At 43.4% G+C, this 14,094-nt stretch overlaps 1 long non-coding RNA gene across 1 annotated transcript; it reads right to left on the bottom strand.

The window, feature by feature from the left end:
- Nucleotides 1-1,831: 1,831 nt before the first annotated feature.
- LOC310730611 lies at nucleotides 1,832-13,855 on the bottom strand. The gene is made up of 3 exons (XR_014534865.1): nucleotides 13,347-13,855; nucleotides 5,003-5,168; nucleotides 1,832-2,018 (listed from the first exon to the last, which is right to left on the bottom strand). It is a non-coding gene; the product is annotated as an uncharacterized lncRNA (long non-coding RNA).
- Between the last annotated feature and the right edge of the window lie 239 nt (nucleotides 13,856-14,094).

The following is a 14,094-nucleotide window of genomic DNA, read 5'->3' as shown; positions in this document are numbered from 1 at the left end:
ATGTCTCCTGCAGCTGCAGCAGCCCAACCGCCTTGCTATCCCAATAAAAATGCTTAAAACTCCCTCCCCTCAAGGTCGTTTTCTGTCCTTCTTTATCTATTCCACACACTTATAACATTCAGTCAGAGAATCTATCCTACTCACACATGTAAATATCTTATTATTACTATTTTATACTTGGTGTAAATAAAGACTTGATTAACATATAGTTAAATAGGTGTTATCAAAACTACTTCTATTGTATCTAATAAGTTCTAATGTTAGTTTGATTATAACATCCGCTAGATAAGGCTGATTAAAATTATTTCTCGACATTACTCCCCCCTCTGAGACTTCATAGTCTCACATTCCGCTTACTTCCGTGATAACCTTACCAATCATACATATCATGTAATGCAATAGTAAAACCAACGTAAAAAGTATTTTGTGTTCTTTGGCACATGTTGTTTTCTTCTGACCCAGATACTTTACGTATCGCAGGGGGTCTTGTTGGAGCCCTGGAAGAGGTTACTAGTACTTTACCAGGTACTCGTGTGTTTATATCCACGTGAATGTGTTGGAAAAGTCCATTAAGGCTTAATATCCACGGTAATCAAAAGTAAAATGATCACAAGTACACACTTTAAACAATCCACTTACACCATTGAAACATCAACTCAATAAAAGGAACCTAGTACTCATGAATACCCAGAAGCTATCAACACCAGTGTTGTAATCAAATTGAGTGATAATATTATGAATAATATTCAGTGTAAGACTACAACATACGTTGAATCGTGTAATAAGGTGAACAAAAATCAAGCCACTTAAAATTGGAAAAATAAGCGAAAATAATAAACGTAAAGAAACTCAAAGGAAAGATAAATGAACAAACAATAGATCGACATTACTTGAACAAACAATAGATCGACATTACTAAACTCAAAGGAAAGATAAATGAACAAACAATAGATCGACATTACTTGAACAAACAATAGATCGACATTACTCCCACCCTCTAAATGCAAGGGCCGTGCCTAATCACAACATTGATGAACTAGGAGTGGGCGAAAAACCCTGTAGACAGTCAAGTGCCAGGGAAAATTCCCACTCTGCCCGCCAGTGGCGCGACAGTGGAAGAATCATCACCAAGGTCATCCTCAGTCGTGATTGTACATGCAGCTTTCAATATGAGACATGTGAAATAGAACTAAAATGAAAACGAAACAATATAGTCCGCATAAATGTGGTAGAGCTATGGGACAGGTGACAACCGCTTTATCCAATGTGGTAAGGGAGCAGGTATACGGCGACCAGTCTGTATCGCGAACCACACAGCGTAGTACCATTTTAAGCGGGAACGTCTTCCCTGCATTGAGATTATTTCTGAGTCTATAGCACGCATGCGGCATCTGCGAACCAGGATAGGGCGACAGTGCCAGTTCCGATGTTTGGCTGGTTCCGTTGTCCACAGAACATAGCCTCCTAAGGTAAGGGTGTAGAATGTCACAGTAGTGCGTTGCATGACGAAGGTCGTGAGCAGGAAACTATGGGTGTTACGAGCTCTTGTTGAGAAGGAAAGAGCTCCAAATGATTCGGCCAGGGAGATAGCACGACGCATAGTGAATACACGAGTGACCAGCTGGAGTCCACCAGGAAGATCATAAACAGAGTTCTGAATGGAGTCTAACCACATTCCCTCCGGAGAAAACATGTTAGCGTGGCGCATAATGGCGGTCACTGGTCTACGCTGGTCCTCATCTGTTTCCCAAACAAAATCATCTCTTTGTGGAGGAAAACCGAACCAATCACGGGGTCCATCATAGCACCGGTCTCCTAATGGACAGTCGTCACAGCCCTGGCACCACAAGCAATGTGTCTGACGGTCAAAGGCGAGGGCATCACACGCTTCACAGGGACCCCTGAATGTGTCGAAGGCGAAGCGATATCCCTCATAACACGTGTCAGTGAATGCGCACACACCAGGAAACAGCCGCAGATTCGGCTGTAGCCACCTGGGTTCACCAGCGGCCATGTTCCTGCACACAACATGGAGAACTCACAACAACAACATGGTTCATACAACAGAATTAAGACAGCAAGCATCCGAAGCAGTTTTCCTAAAAGTGGAAATATAGAAGGAAGACTCAGTGAGCATGTCAATATTATCGAGAGCAGTAATCAAACACGGATAAATAGATGGTTAGTTAGATATATATATATATATATACATAGTAAAAAGGATATGTCTGGGGAAAGTTATTTGTGTCCTTCGCACAGGGCAAAAAGCCTTGCATTCATGTCCACATAAACATCATGGTCCATGGCAGCATAGATGTGATCTACAGGAAATTCCTGTTCTGTGACAGCAGACATTGGGAACTGTACATATTGTCCGAACAGTGAGTGCACAGTCTTGCTGATAAGAGCACGAAGACAAGGAATTCCACAGCAAACAAAACATGCCACGGCTGCAAGAATAATGGCAAGTGTAGTTCCAATGCGCACCAGTCCCGCCAACCAGCTCGAAGAAAAAAGCCAACTTAGCCAGCTGGACAGAGCAGATTCCTTCGCATTATTGGAGACCATCTCATCACGAGCTTTCACCATACGGTCCAGTAGAGCGTGTAGCGGACCTGCAGAGCCAGTGTGGAGAGGAATAACCGCGCAACAGTCCTCCCCAATAAGATGGCATACACCTTGGTCTGGGCCAAGCATTTTGTCAATCGCGAACCTATTCTGCACAGCCATTAGTGTAGTGGCATGAAGTTGTTCCGATATCAGTTTCAAGGCTTCAATTGTGTGATTGATAAAACGTTGTTGGTTGTACCAAATATAATTTATCCAGGCCATATTGCGATCTATCTGGATCCAAGGGAGAAACATTGTCAATGCCTTGGAGGCACCCTTGTCTAGAGCGGCAAATTCAGCTGGAACACCTACTGGTGTGCCCTTCCAACTTATATAGATGTCAGGATCCGGGCCCCATGAGGGTAACCTAGATTTATTAGTGATCGTGAGATATTTATCCCTATAGTCGTTCACGATACTAGATAAAATGGTCTGTGCAATGTTACCCTGAGGAGCATCCCGACGTCGTCTTGACCTAAACAGGTCATTTAAGCGGGTCTCATTTACCGCCATAACAATGAGACGTCCTTCTAGAACTACTGGAGCGCAAAGACCATGCCACAGGCTAGGTAGAACCTGCAGCACCTCACTTCCTCCGCAGAACCAAAATATGTCCGCTAAGGGCAGTGTGCCCATCCTCAAGTTCGGGATATGAAACTGTCTACGTGCATTAATGTCACATTTTTGTGTGGAGGAATTACAAGACTGTCTTAAGTTAAGTATGTGGAACGTTGCGTCAATCTGTTGTACACATGCCTTGTCGGGTAATGAACCTACAGTAATTACTCCTTTTGAGCGAAGACACAATGGGAAAGTTTGTTCTGGGTGCACAATCACCCGCAAGTCATCATTACTGAGTGTGGCTAGGGGCTGATATTCGCATGAAGCACTACGGGAGCGCATCCATGTGGCTCCATAATTTTCAGCGGCTGAACCCAATAAACATATTGCTGGACAGAGATGAGTGGTATCATAGGGTTCTTTGTCGCATGCCTCTAACCCTACTGTTGGCATAACACGAGGTGGGCGACGAGATCTTCTGTCGCATACAATACATGTAGAGTTAGGCACTGCTGCACGTCCTGACTCTTCCAGCCATTGTCTGTACAGGTTAAGGTTTGGCTGAATATTTGTAGTTTCTGCATATTGCTTCACTGATGTTACGTTGATCCTTTCAGTGCATCTAACACAAGTTGGGGCTTTTGAATTGGAGGGATAGATGGGGTTCTTGTATCTAAAACTGAGTTGTATTCTAGGTAGGTTCATCCCTTCTTGCCAGTTAGGGACATATACAAAAATCTTATATAGATCAGTCCCATACACTAGAGACTCTACTGAGGTTCTTTCGAACGTGCCATGTGGGAGACCTACTTGGGGAAAACCGTAGAACCATAAAAGCGTGATAGCAGCACAACTGCGGGAGCCTGCCATACGAGAGACAAGTCTGAGAGGTACTCCTGTGACCACTATAATGTCTGTTCCTTTATCTGTGTCGGTCATTCGAGCCTCAAGTCTCATCTCGTATTTGGGAGTGTCTGTTGTTTCTGTTGAGTTACGAGGATGAGCTAGGGATATAGTATATGTTACAAATATATGTTGTGCAGTTGCAGGAAAGAATGGTAGGACCTTGGTGTTATTCAAAACACCCAGTGCACACCGGAATTGGTCTGCAAGCACGTTTCTTGCCAAATATACAGAAACTCTAGCAGTTTCTGCTGAAGTGAGACTGGTTTTAGCGTGGTGATCTAGGGACCATAGAGGTTTAGATCTCTTGTATCTGTGTGTGGACATGTTGCGACTTTCTGGGCATGCTGCGGGCTGAGAGCAGTTATTTAGAGAAATGTTAGACAAAGGGACTGATACATCTGCTGGATGATGTAGATATCGGTTAAGGGAAATGTAAGTGCAAATGAACCATACAACTAAAGCCATGACAAGTACCGCCCAGTCTCTTTTGGTGGGGTGAGTCTGTTTGGGTTTTGGGGAACTCTCCATCATGGTTCCACAGGTAGATTGATATCTAGGTCTACTAGATCTTGTAGATTAAGGGTGCCAAACTGTTCAGGTGGAATGAGAGTGTTTTCGTCACTGTCTAGTAGTCTATGAACAGTCTCTTCCAGTTTGTCAGAATCTATTGTCTCGTGCTGTGGTTGTGAATCAACCTGATATGAGCACCCTGCCTTCGGTTCCCCTTCAACTGGTCGTGGCTGTTTGGTTTTGGCACGTGTTCTGTATGCTGGCCCTCTGTCTTGAGCTGGGCCAGCGCTGTCGTCGTCGCTTTCTGAGTCGTCAGAGTGGGCACAGTGTGCCAATTCAGCCTGAGATTTCCTCCACTTTGGTCCTTTCACTGCAGCTCTGCAACAATGGTTAAGGTGATACCAGTGTTCCTTACCTTCGACCTTGACTGCGGTAGGAGTCGCTAATACCACCTTGAATGGGCCTTCACGTCGTGGCTCACTCCAGTGTTTTCTTTTGAACACTTTGATGTACACGTAATCACCTGGTTGCACCTGCTGCAGTGGCTCATCAACATGTGCTCCGTGTGTGGCTTCACAGACCTGTGAATATAAAGTTCTGTGTATTTGCGTCAGATGTTTGCAATAACTAGACATGTCTGCTTCAAGTTGGTCAAGTGAGGAGCCTGTGTAAGGTCCTTGTGTAAAAGCGACTGGCATGGGTCTTCCAGTCAGCAGCTCATGTGGTGTCAGGTGTGTATTGCGATTTGTTTGAGAGCGCATTTTCATCAATGCCAGTGGAAGAGCCTGCACCCAATTCAAATCTGTGCTAGCACAAATTTTTGCTATTTTCTCCTTCAACACCCCATTTGCTCGTTCAACCATTCCCTGTGATTGTGGATGGTAAACACACCCCATTCTTTGCTTGATACACAAAGCTTCTGAAAATGCCTTGATCACATTATTCACAAAATGTGGTCCATTGTCAGAGCTCAACTTATCAGGTATCCCGAACCTTGGAATTACTTCCCTGATCAGAAACTTAGCCACAGTCTTTGCGTCATTCTTGGCAGTAGCTGTTGCTTCTACCCATCTACTAAAACGATCTATTACTACCAAGATATATCTTTTTCCTTCCTTTCTGTCTGCCATGTCCACAAAGTCCATCATCAAATGTCGAAACGGTCCCCTTGGTTCAGGAATGTGACTGATTGGTGCTGTGAAATGTTTTCTGACATTACGTGCTGCACATAGCTCACAGGACCTCAGGAATTTGTCCACCATACTGGCCAGATATGGGACCACCAATTCCTTCGGATTGTGTCTATTGTCTCCCTACGATTACAGTGATCTACCCCATGTGAATCAGCAATGAGCCTCGGTAGAAGAGCTAGCGGTGCCACCCACACTCCATCAACACTTCTCCATAACCCTGTGTTGGGGTCTTGTACTGCACCCCGTTTCTTCCACTTTTCTTTCTCTTCCCCACTTGCTAAATCCTGATATTCTCCAAGATCTTCTTCTGTTACCTGCCCTCTTACTTCCTCATGCTCTCCTTCCTGCATCATCACTTTCACACAGTCTTCGCCTACCGCTGCTTTTTTAGCTGCCTCATCTGCTGCTGCATTACCTCTACTAATCATCTCCCCATCAGATTTGTGGGCTTTACATTTCACAATGGCTAATGCTTTTGGAAGCATCATTGCTTTGAGCAAATCAGAAATTGCGGGACCATGCAAAATGGATGATCCATCAGCTCTCTGGAAACCTCTTTGTTCCCAGATGGGTCCAAATGTGTGACATACCCCATGTGCATAGGCTGAATCAGTGTAAATAGTACACTTTCCCCCTGCTCCTAGTCTACATGCTGCTGCTAAAGCTTTTATTTCTGCCAATTGGGCAGAGCAAGTTTGTGGCACACTTACACTAGCTAGTACTCGAAACGAGTCATCTTCCTTATTGTGCATGACCACGGCATATCCTGCTTTATTGCCATCATTTGAGCGATAGCATGAACCATCCACAAACATGACAATTTGGGCATCTTGCAATGGTTGGTTCTCTAGGTCATCTCTGGCTTTTAGAAATTTCTCTGCCTCTGTAGTGCATTCATGGGGAATTCCCTCATCTGTCAAGACTACTCGATCAGCTGGATTATTTGTGAGGCATCTCTTAATTGTCAGTTCCGGTGCAGACAGAATTACGTCATACCCTGTTCTTCGTGCATTTGTGATTACAAACTTTTGACTTGTCAGCAGAGCATGTAATGCATGAGAAGTGTACAGGGTCACTGGATGACCCATCGTGATTGTTGATGCTTTCTGATAGGCAAACGCTGCGGCTGCCAATCCTCTGTAACAGGGTGGCATGCCTTTTTCCACATTGTCAAGAGCTGTGCTATAGTATGCAATTGGCTTCTTCCCCATACTCTGTTGCTGTTGTGCTAAAATGGCTGACGCAAAACCTCGCCTTTCTGAGACATAGAGGTGAAATGGTTTTGTGTAGTCTGGACAGGCTAGTGCTGGGGCAGATTTTAGATCACTTTTGATTATTTCAAAGGCCTTTTTGCCTTCTTCTGTCCAGACCAGTCGTGCGCTAGATTTTGTCTGATCAGCTGCTTTCATCATGTCTCTGAGAGGTTGTGTTTTTAATGCAAAATCACAAATCCACGGTCTACTAAAACCAGCTAAACCCAAGAATGACAACATCTGTTGTACTGTTTGAGGTTGTGGTGTTTTCTGAATTGCTTCTACATGTGAGGGTGAGATTTTGCGTGTAGTGCCTTCAAGCACTCTACCCAAATATTCTACCTTTTGTTGGCAGAATTGCAATTTTTCCTTACTGACCTTGTGTCCATTATGAGCTAGGGTTTCCAGGACCTTTAACGAGTCCTTCATGCACTGTTCTTTAGTTTGACTACAAATTAGTAGGTCGTCCACATATTGGAGTAAACTGCTTTGAATGTCTAGATCTGCCAGATCTCGTGCTAACACCTGGTTAAAAATTGACGGACTTTCACAATACCCTTGTGGCAGACGCGTGTAGGTGTATTGTTTTCCCCCATATGTAAATGCAAACAGGAACTGAGACTCAGGGTGCAAAGGTACACTAAAAAATGCTGAGCATAAATCAATCACAGTGTACCATTTAGTCCCTTTGGGGATGTTTGTTAACAAAGTGTGTGGATCAGGTACTACAGGATTTTCTGCTACCACCACACGATTTACTGGTCTTAAATCATGGACCAATCTCCATTTGTCTGAATTAGGTTTTCTGACCGGAAAAATGGGTGTGTTGCAAGGGCTGTTTGTTGGAATTAAGACTCCTGCTTCAACTAATCCCTCGATGGTTGGTCTTATCCCCTCTATCGCTTGTTGCGACAATGGGTACTGTTTCTGGTAAGGTAACTGCACACTGGGTTTTAATTGAATTATCGCCAACCCTGATGACTTAACTAACCCTACATCTGTCTGATGTTTAGTCCATAGCTTTTCCGGAATCTGTTTCAGTACCTGTTCTTTTTCTAGTCCAGTCTGTTCTACCTTTTGCTGCCATTGTCCAATTTGTCCTACTTGCGTTCTCACCTGCACCTGTCTGTTGATCAAAACGGTGTGAGCTACCACACTGTCTTCAGCTGTTAGTTTTATTTTGAGATATTTCCTGTCCAATGACACGTTCATATTTTCTCCTATTGGTATCCATTCAGTTTTCTGACTTGCTTCTCTGACCATTGGCCCTAAGTCTTTTGATTTAAAATTTTGCCTGATCATTAGGGAGACATGTGGAACAGAGTTCTCGACTGAATACCACTGTGCAATGTGGTCTGGTAGCTGTACTGTTGCAGCTATTCCTTGGGGACCAATGATCACGTTTTCTGCTTTGAGACTATACTGGTTTCCTTCTACATGTTCTCCCCACAAAGTCTCGTATTCTTCATCTTGTCCCCCCTCATCATACCTTATTGTGCAATGCCATGGTTTCCTGGTTTCCACACATTCTGGACGCATGTTCGTGAACCATGTTTTCCAGTGGTCATACAGCTTGTGAATTTCTGAGGATGTCACATCGAGTTCCAGCCAATAGACTTTATCCAGTGTCTGTTGTTCTATTTTTCTTTCCACCATCACATACTGTTGAGCTAGGCATTCAGGAAGTTCGACCCACACTCCTGTAGGTCCACAGAAGATTTTTGCTCCTAGCTTGCATAATACATTTCTGCCTAATAGATTTGCTGGGGTATCAGGGGAATACAACAATGGTGCTTGTATTGTGATTCCTTCTACTGTTATGTCTTGTGGCTCTGTAAAATGCAAAGTTTGAGTTTTACCCGAGAAGCCTACTGTCTTTACTGCTTTGCGTGAGAGGGGGAGCTTAGAGCCTTCTTTTCCAATGCTTGTGAATGTTGCTCCTGTGTCAATCAAAAACGATGCTTGGAGCTGGTTACTCACATCCACCATTATGGTTGGTTCTTGTGCAGGGTACAGTGAGGTGGGGCACTGTACCAGCTCCCCCTCTGGCTTCTCTGGGCATCTTCACATGTTACCTTGAGGTGGCCCCGGAGGGCCGCCTCTAAAGTTTGCTTGAGTCTGTTGATTCTGCTGACTCTGGCCCATCCATGGTCCTGCCCAATTTCCGGGGTCTTGCCAACTTTGATTTTGTTGTTGGTTACCTTGCTGTTGTCTTATTGGATATGGGCAGTCTCTCATCATGTGGTTGGGATCTTGGCAGTTCCAGCATCTTCCTCCTCTCGGTGGTTGATAATTCCTTGATCTTGGTTGAAACATTCCTCCTCTTCCTCTGCCTCTTCCTTGCCCCCACCCTCTGTTTTGTGGTGGATATTGTTGATATGTTGGATATGCCATCATTGGTTGTCCCACGGGCATTAGTTGCTGATTTCCCTGATCTGGTATGTTTTGACCAGCTGAATCCTTCTGTGTATTCGTTGGTACCATCATGACTGCTGCTTGTTTAGCTGAACTTTTCTCTTCTTTGCGTTTTTCTTGATTTTCTTGTTTGCTCCGAGTTATCTCTCCAAGCTGTGCTTTGTGCAGCAATGTTATTAAATCTTCTGCTGCCTGTTTATTTGCTTCTTTCTTTTTCCTATACATTTCCACAGCATGTGTGACATTTGCCTGGAAAGCTGCCCAGGGCAAGGCATTAAGTCCCACAACGGACTCAAGTTTTTCTTGTACTTCACTTGGAAGTGCCCTTTTTAACATTATTTTGAACAATGTGATGTTAGCCGTTGTCTCATCCCATGCTGACCCCATCTCTTCGGCCCATGCTTTCTGTAATTTAAGAATAAAGGCAACAGCCCCCTCTTTTTCGTCCATTTTTAGGTTTTCTACCTTGGTTAAATCAGATTGAGTTGAGTATGCGGAGCGAAGTGCATTCCATACGTCATTTCTTTTCACTCCAAATGTCCAACGATCATACTTTTGATCCTTCCCCACTTCTCCTAGGTGTGCCTGATCCAATATTTCTATCATTTTAGCTTTTCCCAATGACTGTGTCAAAATTGCCTTGATATCTCCCATAGCCAGCATTTGTCCCATAGTCTGTTCTTCAAAGCGTGTTATCCATCTTTGTGCTCCTTCACATATGTTAGGCAGTCTGCTTATTAGTCCCGTAAGATCCATAAATGACCATGGTGTGTATACTGAGTCTGTGCCTTTTATAATGACTGGCATCTGCAAGGATTTTCGGTATTTAGTACTTATCCTTTCTTCTTCTTCCATGCTTTCCTCTTCATCATCATGATTCTTTCTTTGTACTTGTGACCTTGTCATTCTGTGTTCTTGTGGAAAGTTCGTTGTTGTTTCTCTTATTTTCTTCTGACTTTCCTTTCTTCCGGCCTTGACGTTGGTTTCTGGCTGATTCATTGACAGTTGAAGTTGTAGCTCATCAAGATATTGTTGGCACTGGTCCATTTTTTCTGAGCTTTTCTGTTCTGCTCTCTGTATTTCTGCCTCGAGTTGGGCATTTTCGTGTCGGTATAGCTTCACCTTTAATTGATGATTTTCACCTGTCACTTTCGTTATAATCTCCTTTGTCTGGCTCATTTCCCTTTGAGTGTCTTTTAGGATTTCTTCCATTTTTTCCATCCTCTTTTGGGTGTCTGCCAGTTCTTGTCTGTTTGCTGCATTTTCTTTTTCATGAAATGTCATTTCTTCCTGCAGAGTTTTTACCTCTGTGTGCAGTGGATCACTTTTCTGTGGCATTCTTGGCGTCATTTCCAACATGCACTTTTTCCCCTCTTTCTGGGTTCAGAATAATAAACTCTTCTTCTTCCTTGCATTCTTCTCCTGAGTTTGAATCTTCTTTGCTTTCTTTTTTGTTTCTGAGGTCTGAAAGAGAGGTGGCTTTGCTTAGTCTTTCTTGTACTTTAGGGGTGCTTTCACCCCTTGTATGTCTTAGTGGCTGCTTTTTCTGGCAATGTCTTTGATTCTGGTCATACTCAGGCGGTTCCAATTCCTCTCGCTCTCTCTCCCATTCTTCAGGTGGGATATCTAGATCATAATCGTGTTCATAGTCATATCTCCCTTCGTTGCCGCTTTCTTCATCATTCCCCTCCTCTTCATCAGGAGTCTGAAATAACACTCTATTTGTTTGTCTTGCTCTTTCCTTGTTTATCTTGTTGTCTGGAGCTGGAAGTTCCATCCTCCCTTTAATCCGTCCTCCTGTTATGTCTAGTTGTATGTCATGATACTCTTTCTTTAGTACTGGGTAGAAGCTAATCACCTCATGCTTCTTTGCTTCAGCATATGGAGGTGGTTTTTTCTGTTCCTCAAACTCCTCCAATGGTGGGGCTGAGGCCTTTTCTGACCCTTTTCCCTCTTTACTTCCTGTTCCTTTCTCTGTCTTTTCCTTGTGTACTTTTAGCATTTCCCCCTCATGCTCAAACCACTCAATGATGTCTAATTTCCGTTTTGTCTTTTCCTTCTTTTCTTTCTTTATTTCTCCCCAATTTCTTATTCTGGTCTTCATTACATCACACTTTTCTTTATTAAATGTTCCCTCTTCTGGCCATTGCAAATCCCCAGTTGTCAGGTCTTTCCATTTTTTCATGTATTTTTTGATCTCCTTTTCAGCCCCTTTATGCCTTATAATTATCACATCCACAGGTGTGATTGGAGATTCCTCCGTACTCATGATGCACCCTTGTCTCGCTCTGTGTGCTTCTCTACGGTGGCCTGGGTTTCTATTTTGAGCAGACCACTTTAGATAGACGTTTATCCGTCTTACTGTTTTACAAGGTCGTGTTGGATTTTTCCGGCTTTGTCCACTTAACGAATTAATTTTATCAACTAGAATTGAGGTGGCTGCACCTCTTTCCCACACTACCTCTTTAGGCTCTACTACAACAGTTGCTGTCAGTCCCGAGCAATAATTAGATTGTTCAGGTACTTCTGCATTTAATTCTATCAATGGTTCTTCGTCTTCACTGTTTGGGTCTGCTATGAAATCAAACAGGTGTATCACTGCTTTACTAGGTGTAGGGGCTTCCACTAGGGTGCGCAATACTGGGCTTAACAGTTGGGGTTTCCAGATGCTTCTTATTTTTTCATACCAGTTTTCCTCTGGAAATATCTGGTGTAATACCTCTATACCATGTAAACGTGTAATAGCCCACAATTTGTCTTGTATCTGCTTCTCTGTCTGTCTCCTCTCTATACCGTTTCTATCTTTGTATGTCCTTTCGTCCCAAAAATGGGTCCTAAGTCCGTTCGTTTCTATCTCTATGTCCATCAAGTTCACGCATTTATTTTGCTATATTCCCTTTATTTTATTTACTTGTTTATTTATTTATTTATTCTTTATTCAATCGCGCTGCGTGTGTGTGTGTGTGTACTATGCTCCGTGCGCCTATGCGCATGCGCACCCTCCCTCGTGCGCTCCGTGTCTGTATGCGCGTGCCCGCGCCCCCTCCTCTTGTGCTCCTTCTCTCGTCCACGCGCAGCTCTCCTGTACTTCTAATGTGTGCGTGTGTATACCATACTATTTTATTAATAATACAGATATGACAATGATACAAGTATAATCACAATTTTATCTACAGACAGCACACAAGCATTCATAGAAATACACTCTTCAATCCGGCTTTCACAAACACACTCTTCACAAATACTATGACAACAAAATATTTACACACTGCAGTTAACACAACGTACATGTACCCATGGCCATCACTTCATATCCTCGGGTCCCACCCCGTACTCATTACGGTGACTCTCCAAGCCTTTTTACTCTTATACTAACAACTCACAACCTTTTAAATGTACCCTTTCCACACCAGTTTGCGAATCTGGATCCCCTAGTAAAGACCTATGGTATCTTTTCCTGTTTTTAGACCATATGAGAAGTGTTATCTTCTCACACCGGGACTTGAACCCGAATCACCAAGGCTTCACCTTTGGGTCTACGCGATTTCGGTCTGCATAGTCTGCAACCTATTAGACCATATGGAAAGTCTAACAGACTAAGGTACAAATAATTAGCCGTAGTTCTACGTGGGTCCCACCCTGCGCCTCTTATACGCAGTGACTCTCCACCTTTTCAACTTTATTTCATGTGGGTCCCACCCTGCGCCTCTTATACGCAGTGACTCTCCACCTTTTCAACTTTATTTCATGTTTGCTTTTTCTCATCCAACACTAAATTTTTTTCCACCCAATAGTTTTTGGACCCTAGGTCAGCAGTCTATACCCTCCCCGGGGCCGACAACCCTATGGGCATACAGTTACTAATCACAGACTTTGAGTATAACAGGTGTCTGCTTACCTTTTTCTCTGAATCTTGTTGTCAGCGGCTGCAGCCCACAGAATGTTCGGTCCCCTGTTCAGGTTTTCGACCTTTACGCTGACCTTCAGGGCCCCACGTTGGGCGCCATTAAATATGTCGGAACTCAGAGCCCGTCTCTGAGGCGACACATCGAGGGTGGATTCTTTTGTTCAGAAGATTCCCAATAATGCTCAGCCAACTCTAGAAAAACTTAAATATAATAGACACAAACTGCCAATGAAGGATCCTCAGTCTCAGATGAGTAAAAGCAAACTTCTTTATTCCATACACGTTCCAATGAGCTCAATAGAAGATGGGTACCTCACATCAAAATGAACAGCACATCAAAAATGATAGAGCACGCCAAAGTGAGGAAGTACAAGTACTGTCTGTTTCACGCTTGTATTTATACTCTGTAGCCACCGTATCTTTCTTTTTTTTTCTAATTTCTTCACCTTGAGTAATTCCCCTTATTTTCCGATCTTGCCCTCTTTTTTCAATTCCCCTTATCTTTGACCTTGGTGCTTATTCCTCCAAACAACACCATATTTGGAGTTCCTGTTTTTTCCCAATTCCCCTTATATTCGGCCTTTTCCTTGATTTTATATAAAAAAAAATAAGTGAGTATAAAGCCCTTCTTTTTCTAGATCCAACCATATGCTGTTTTCAGTCCTCCAAGTGTGAACACCATTTTTGCGGCCTATTTTGTCTTCCTGCACCTGCAATGGGTAAGTGTTATGCTTTACTC

Source organism: Silurus aristotelis (assembly GCF_946808225.1).
Source record: "Silurus aristotelis genome assembly, chromosome: 9".
Classification (NCBI taxonomy): Eukaryota; Metazoa; Chordata; class Actinopteri; order Siluriformes; family Siluridae; genus Silurus; species Silurus aristotelis.
Note: the sequence above shows the minus strand (reverse complement) of the source record. Positions and strands in the feature narration are given on the sequence as shown.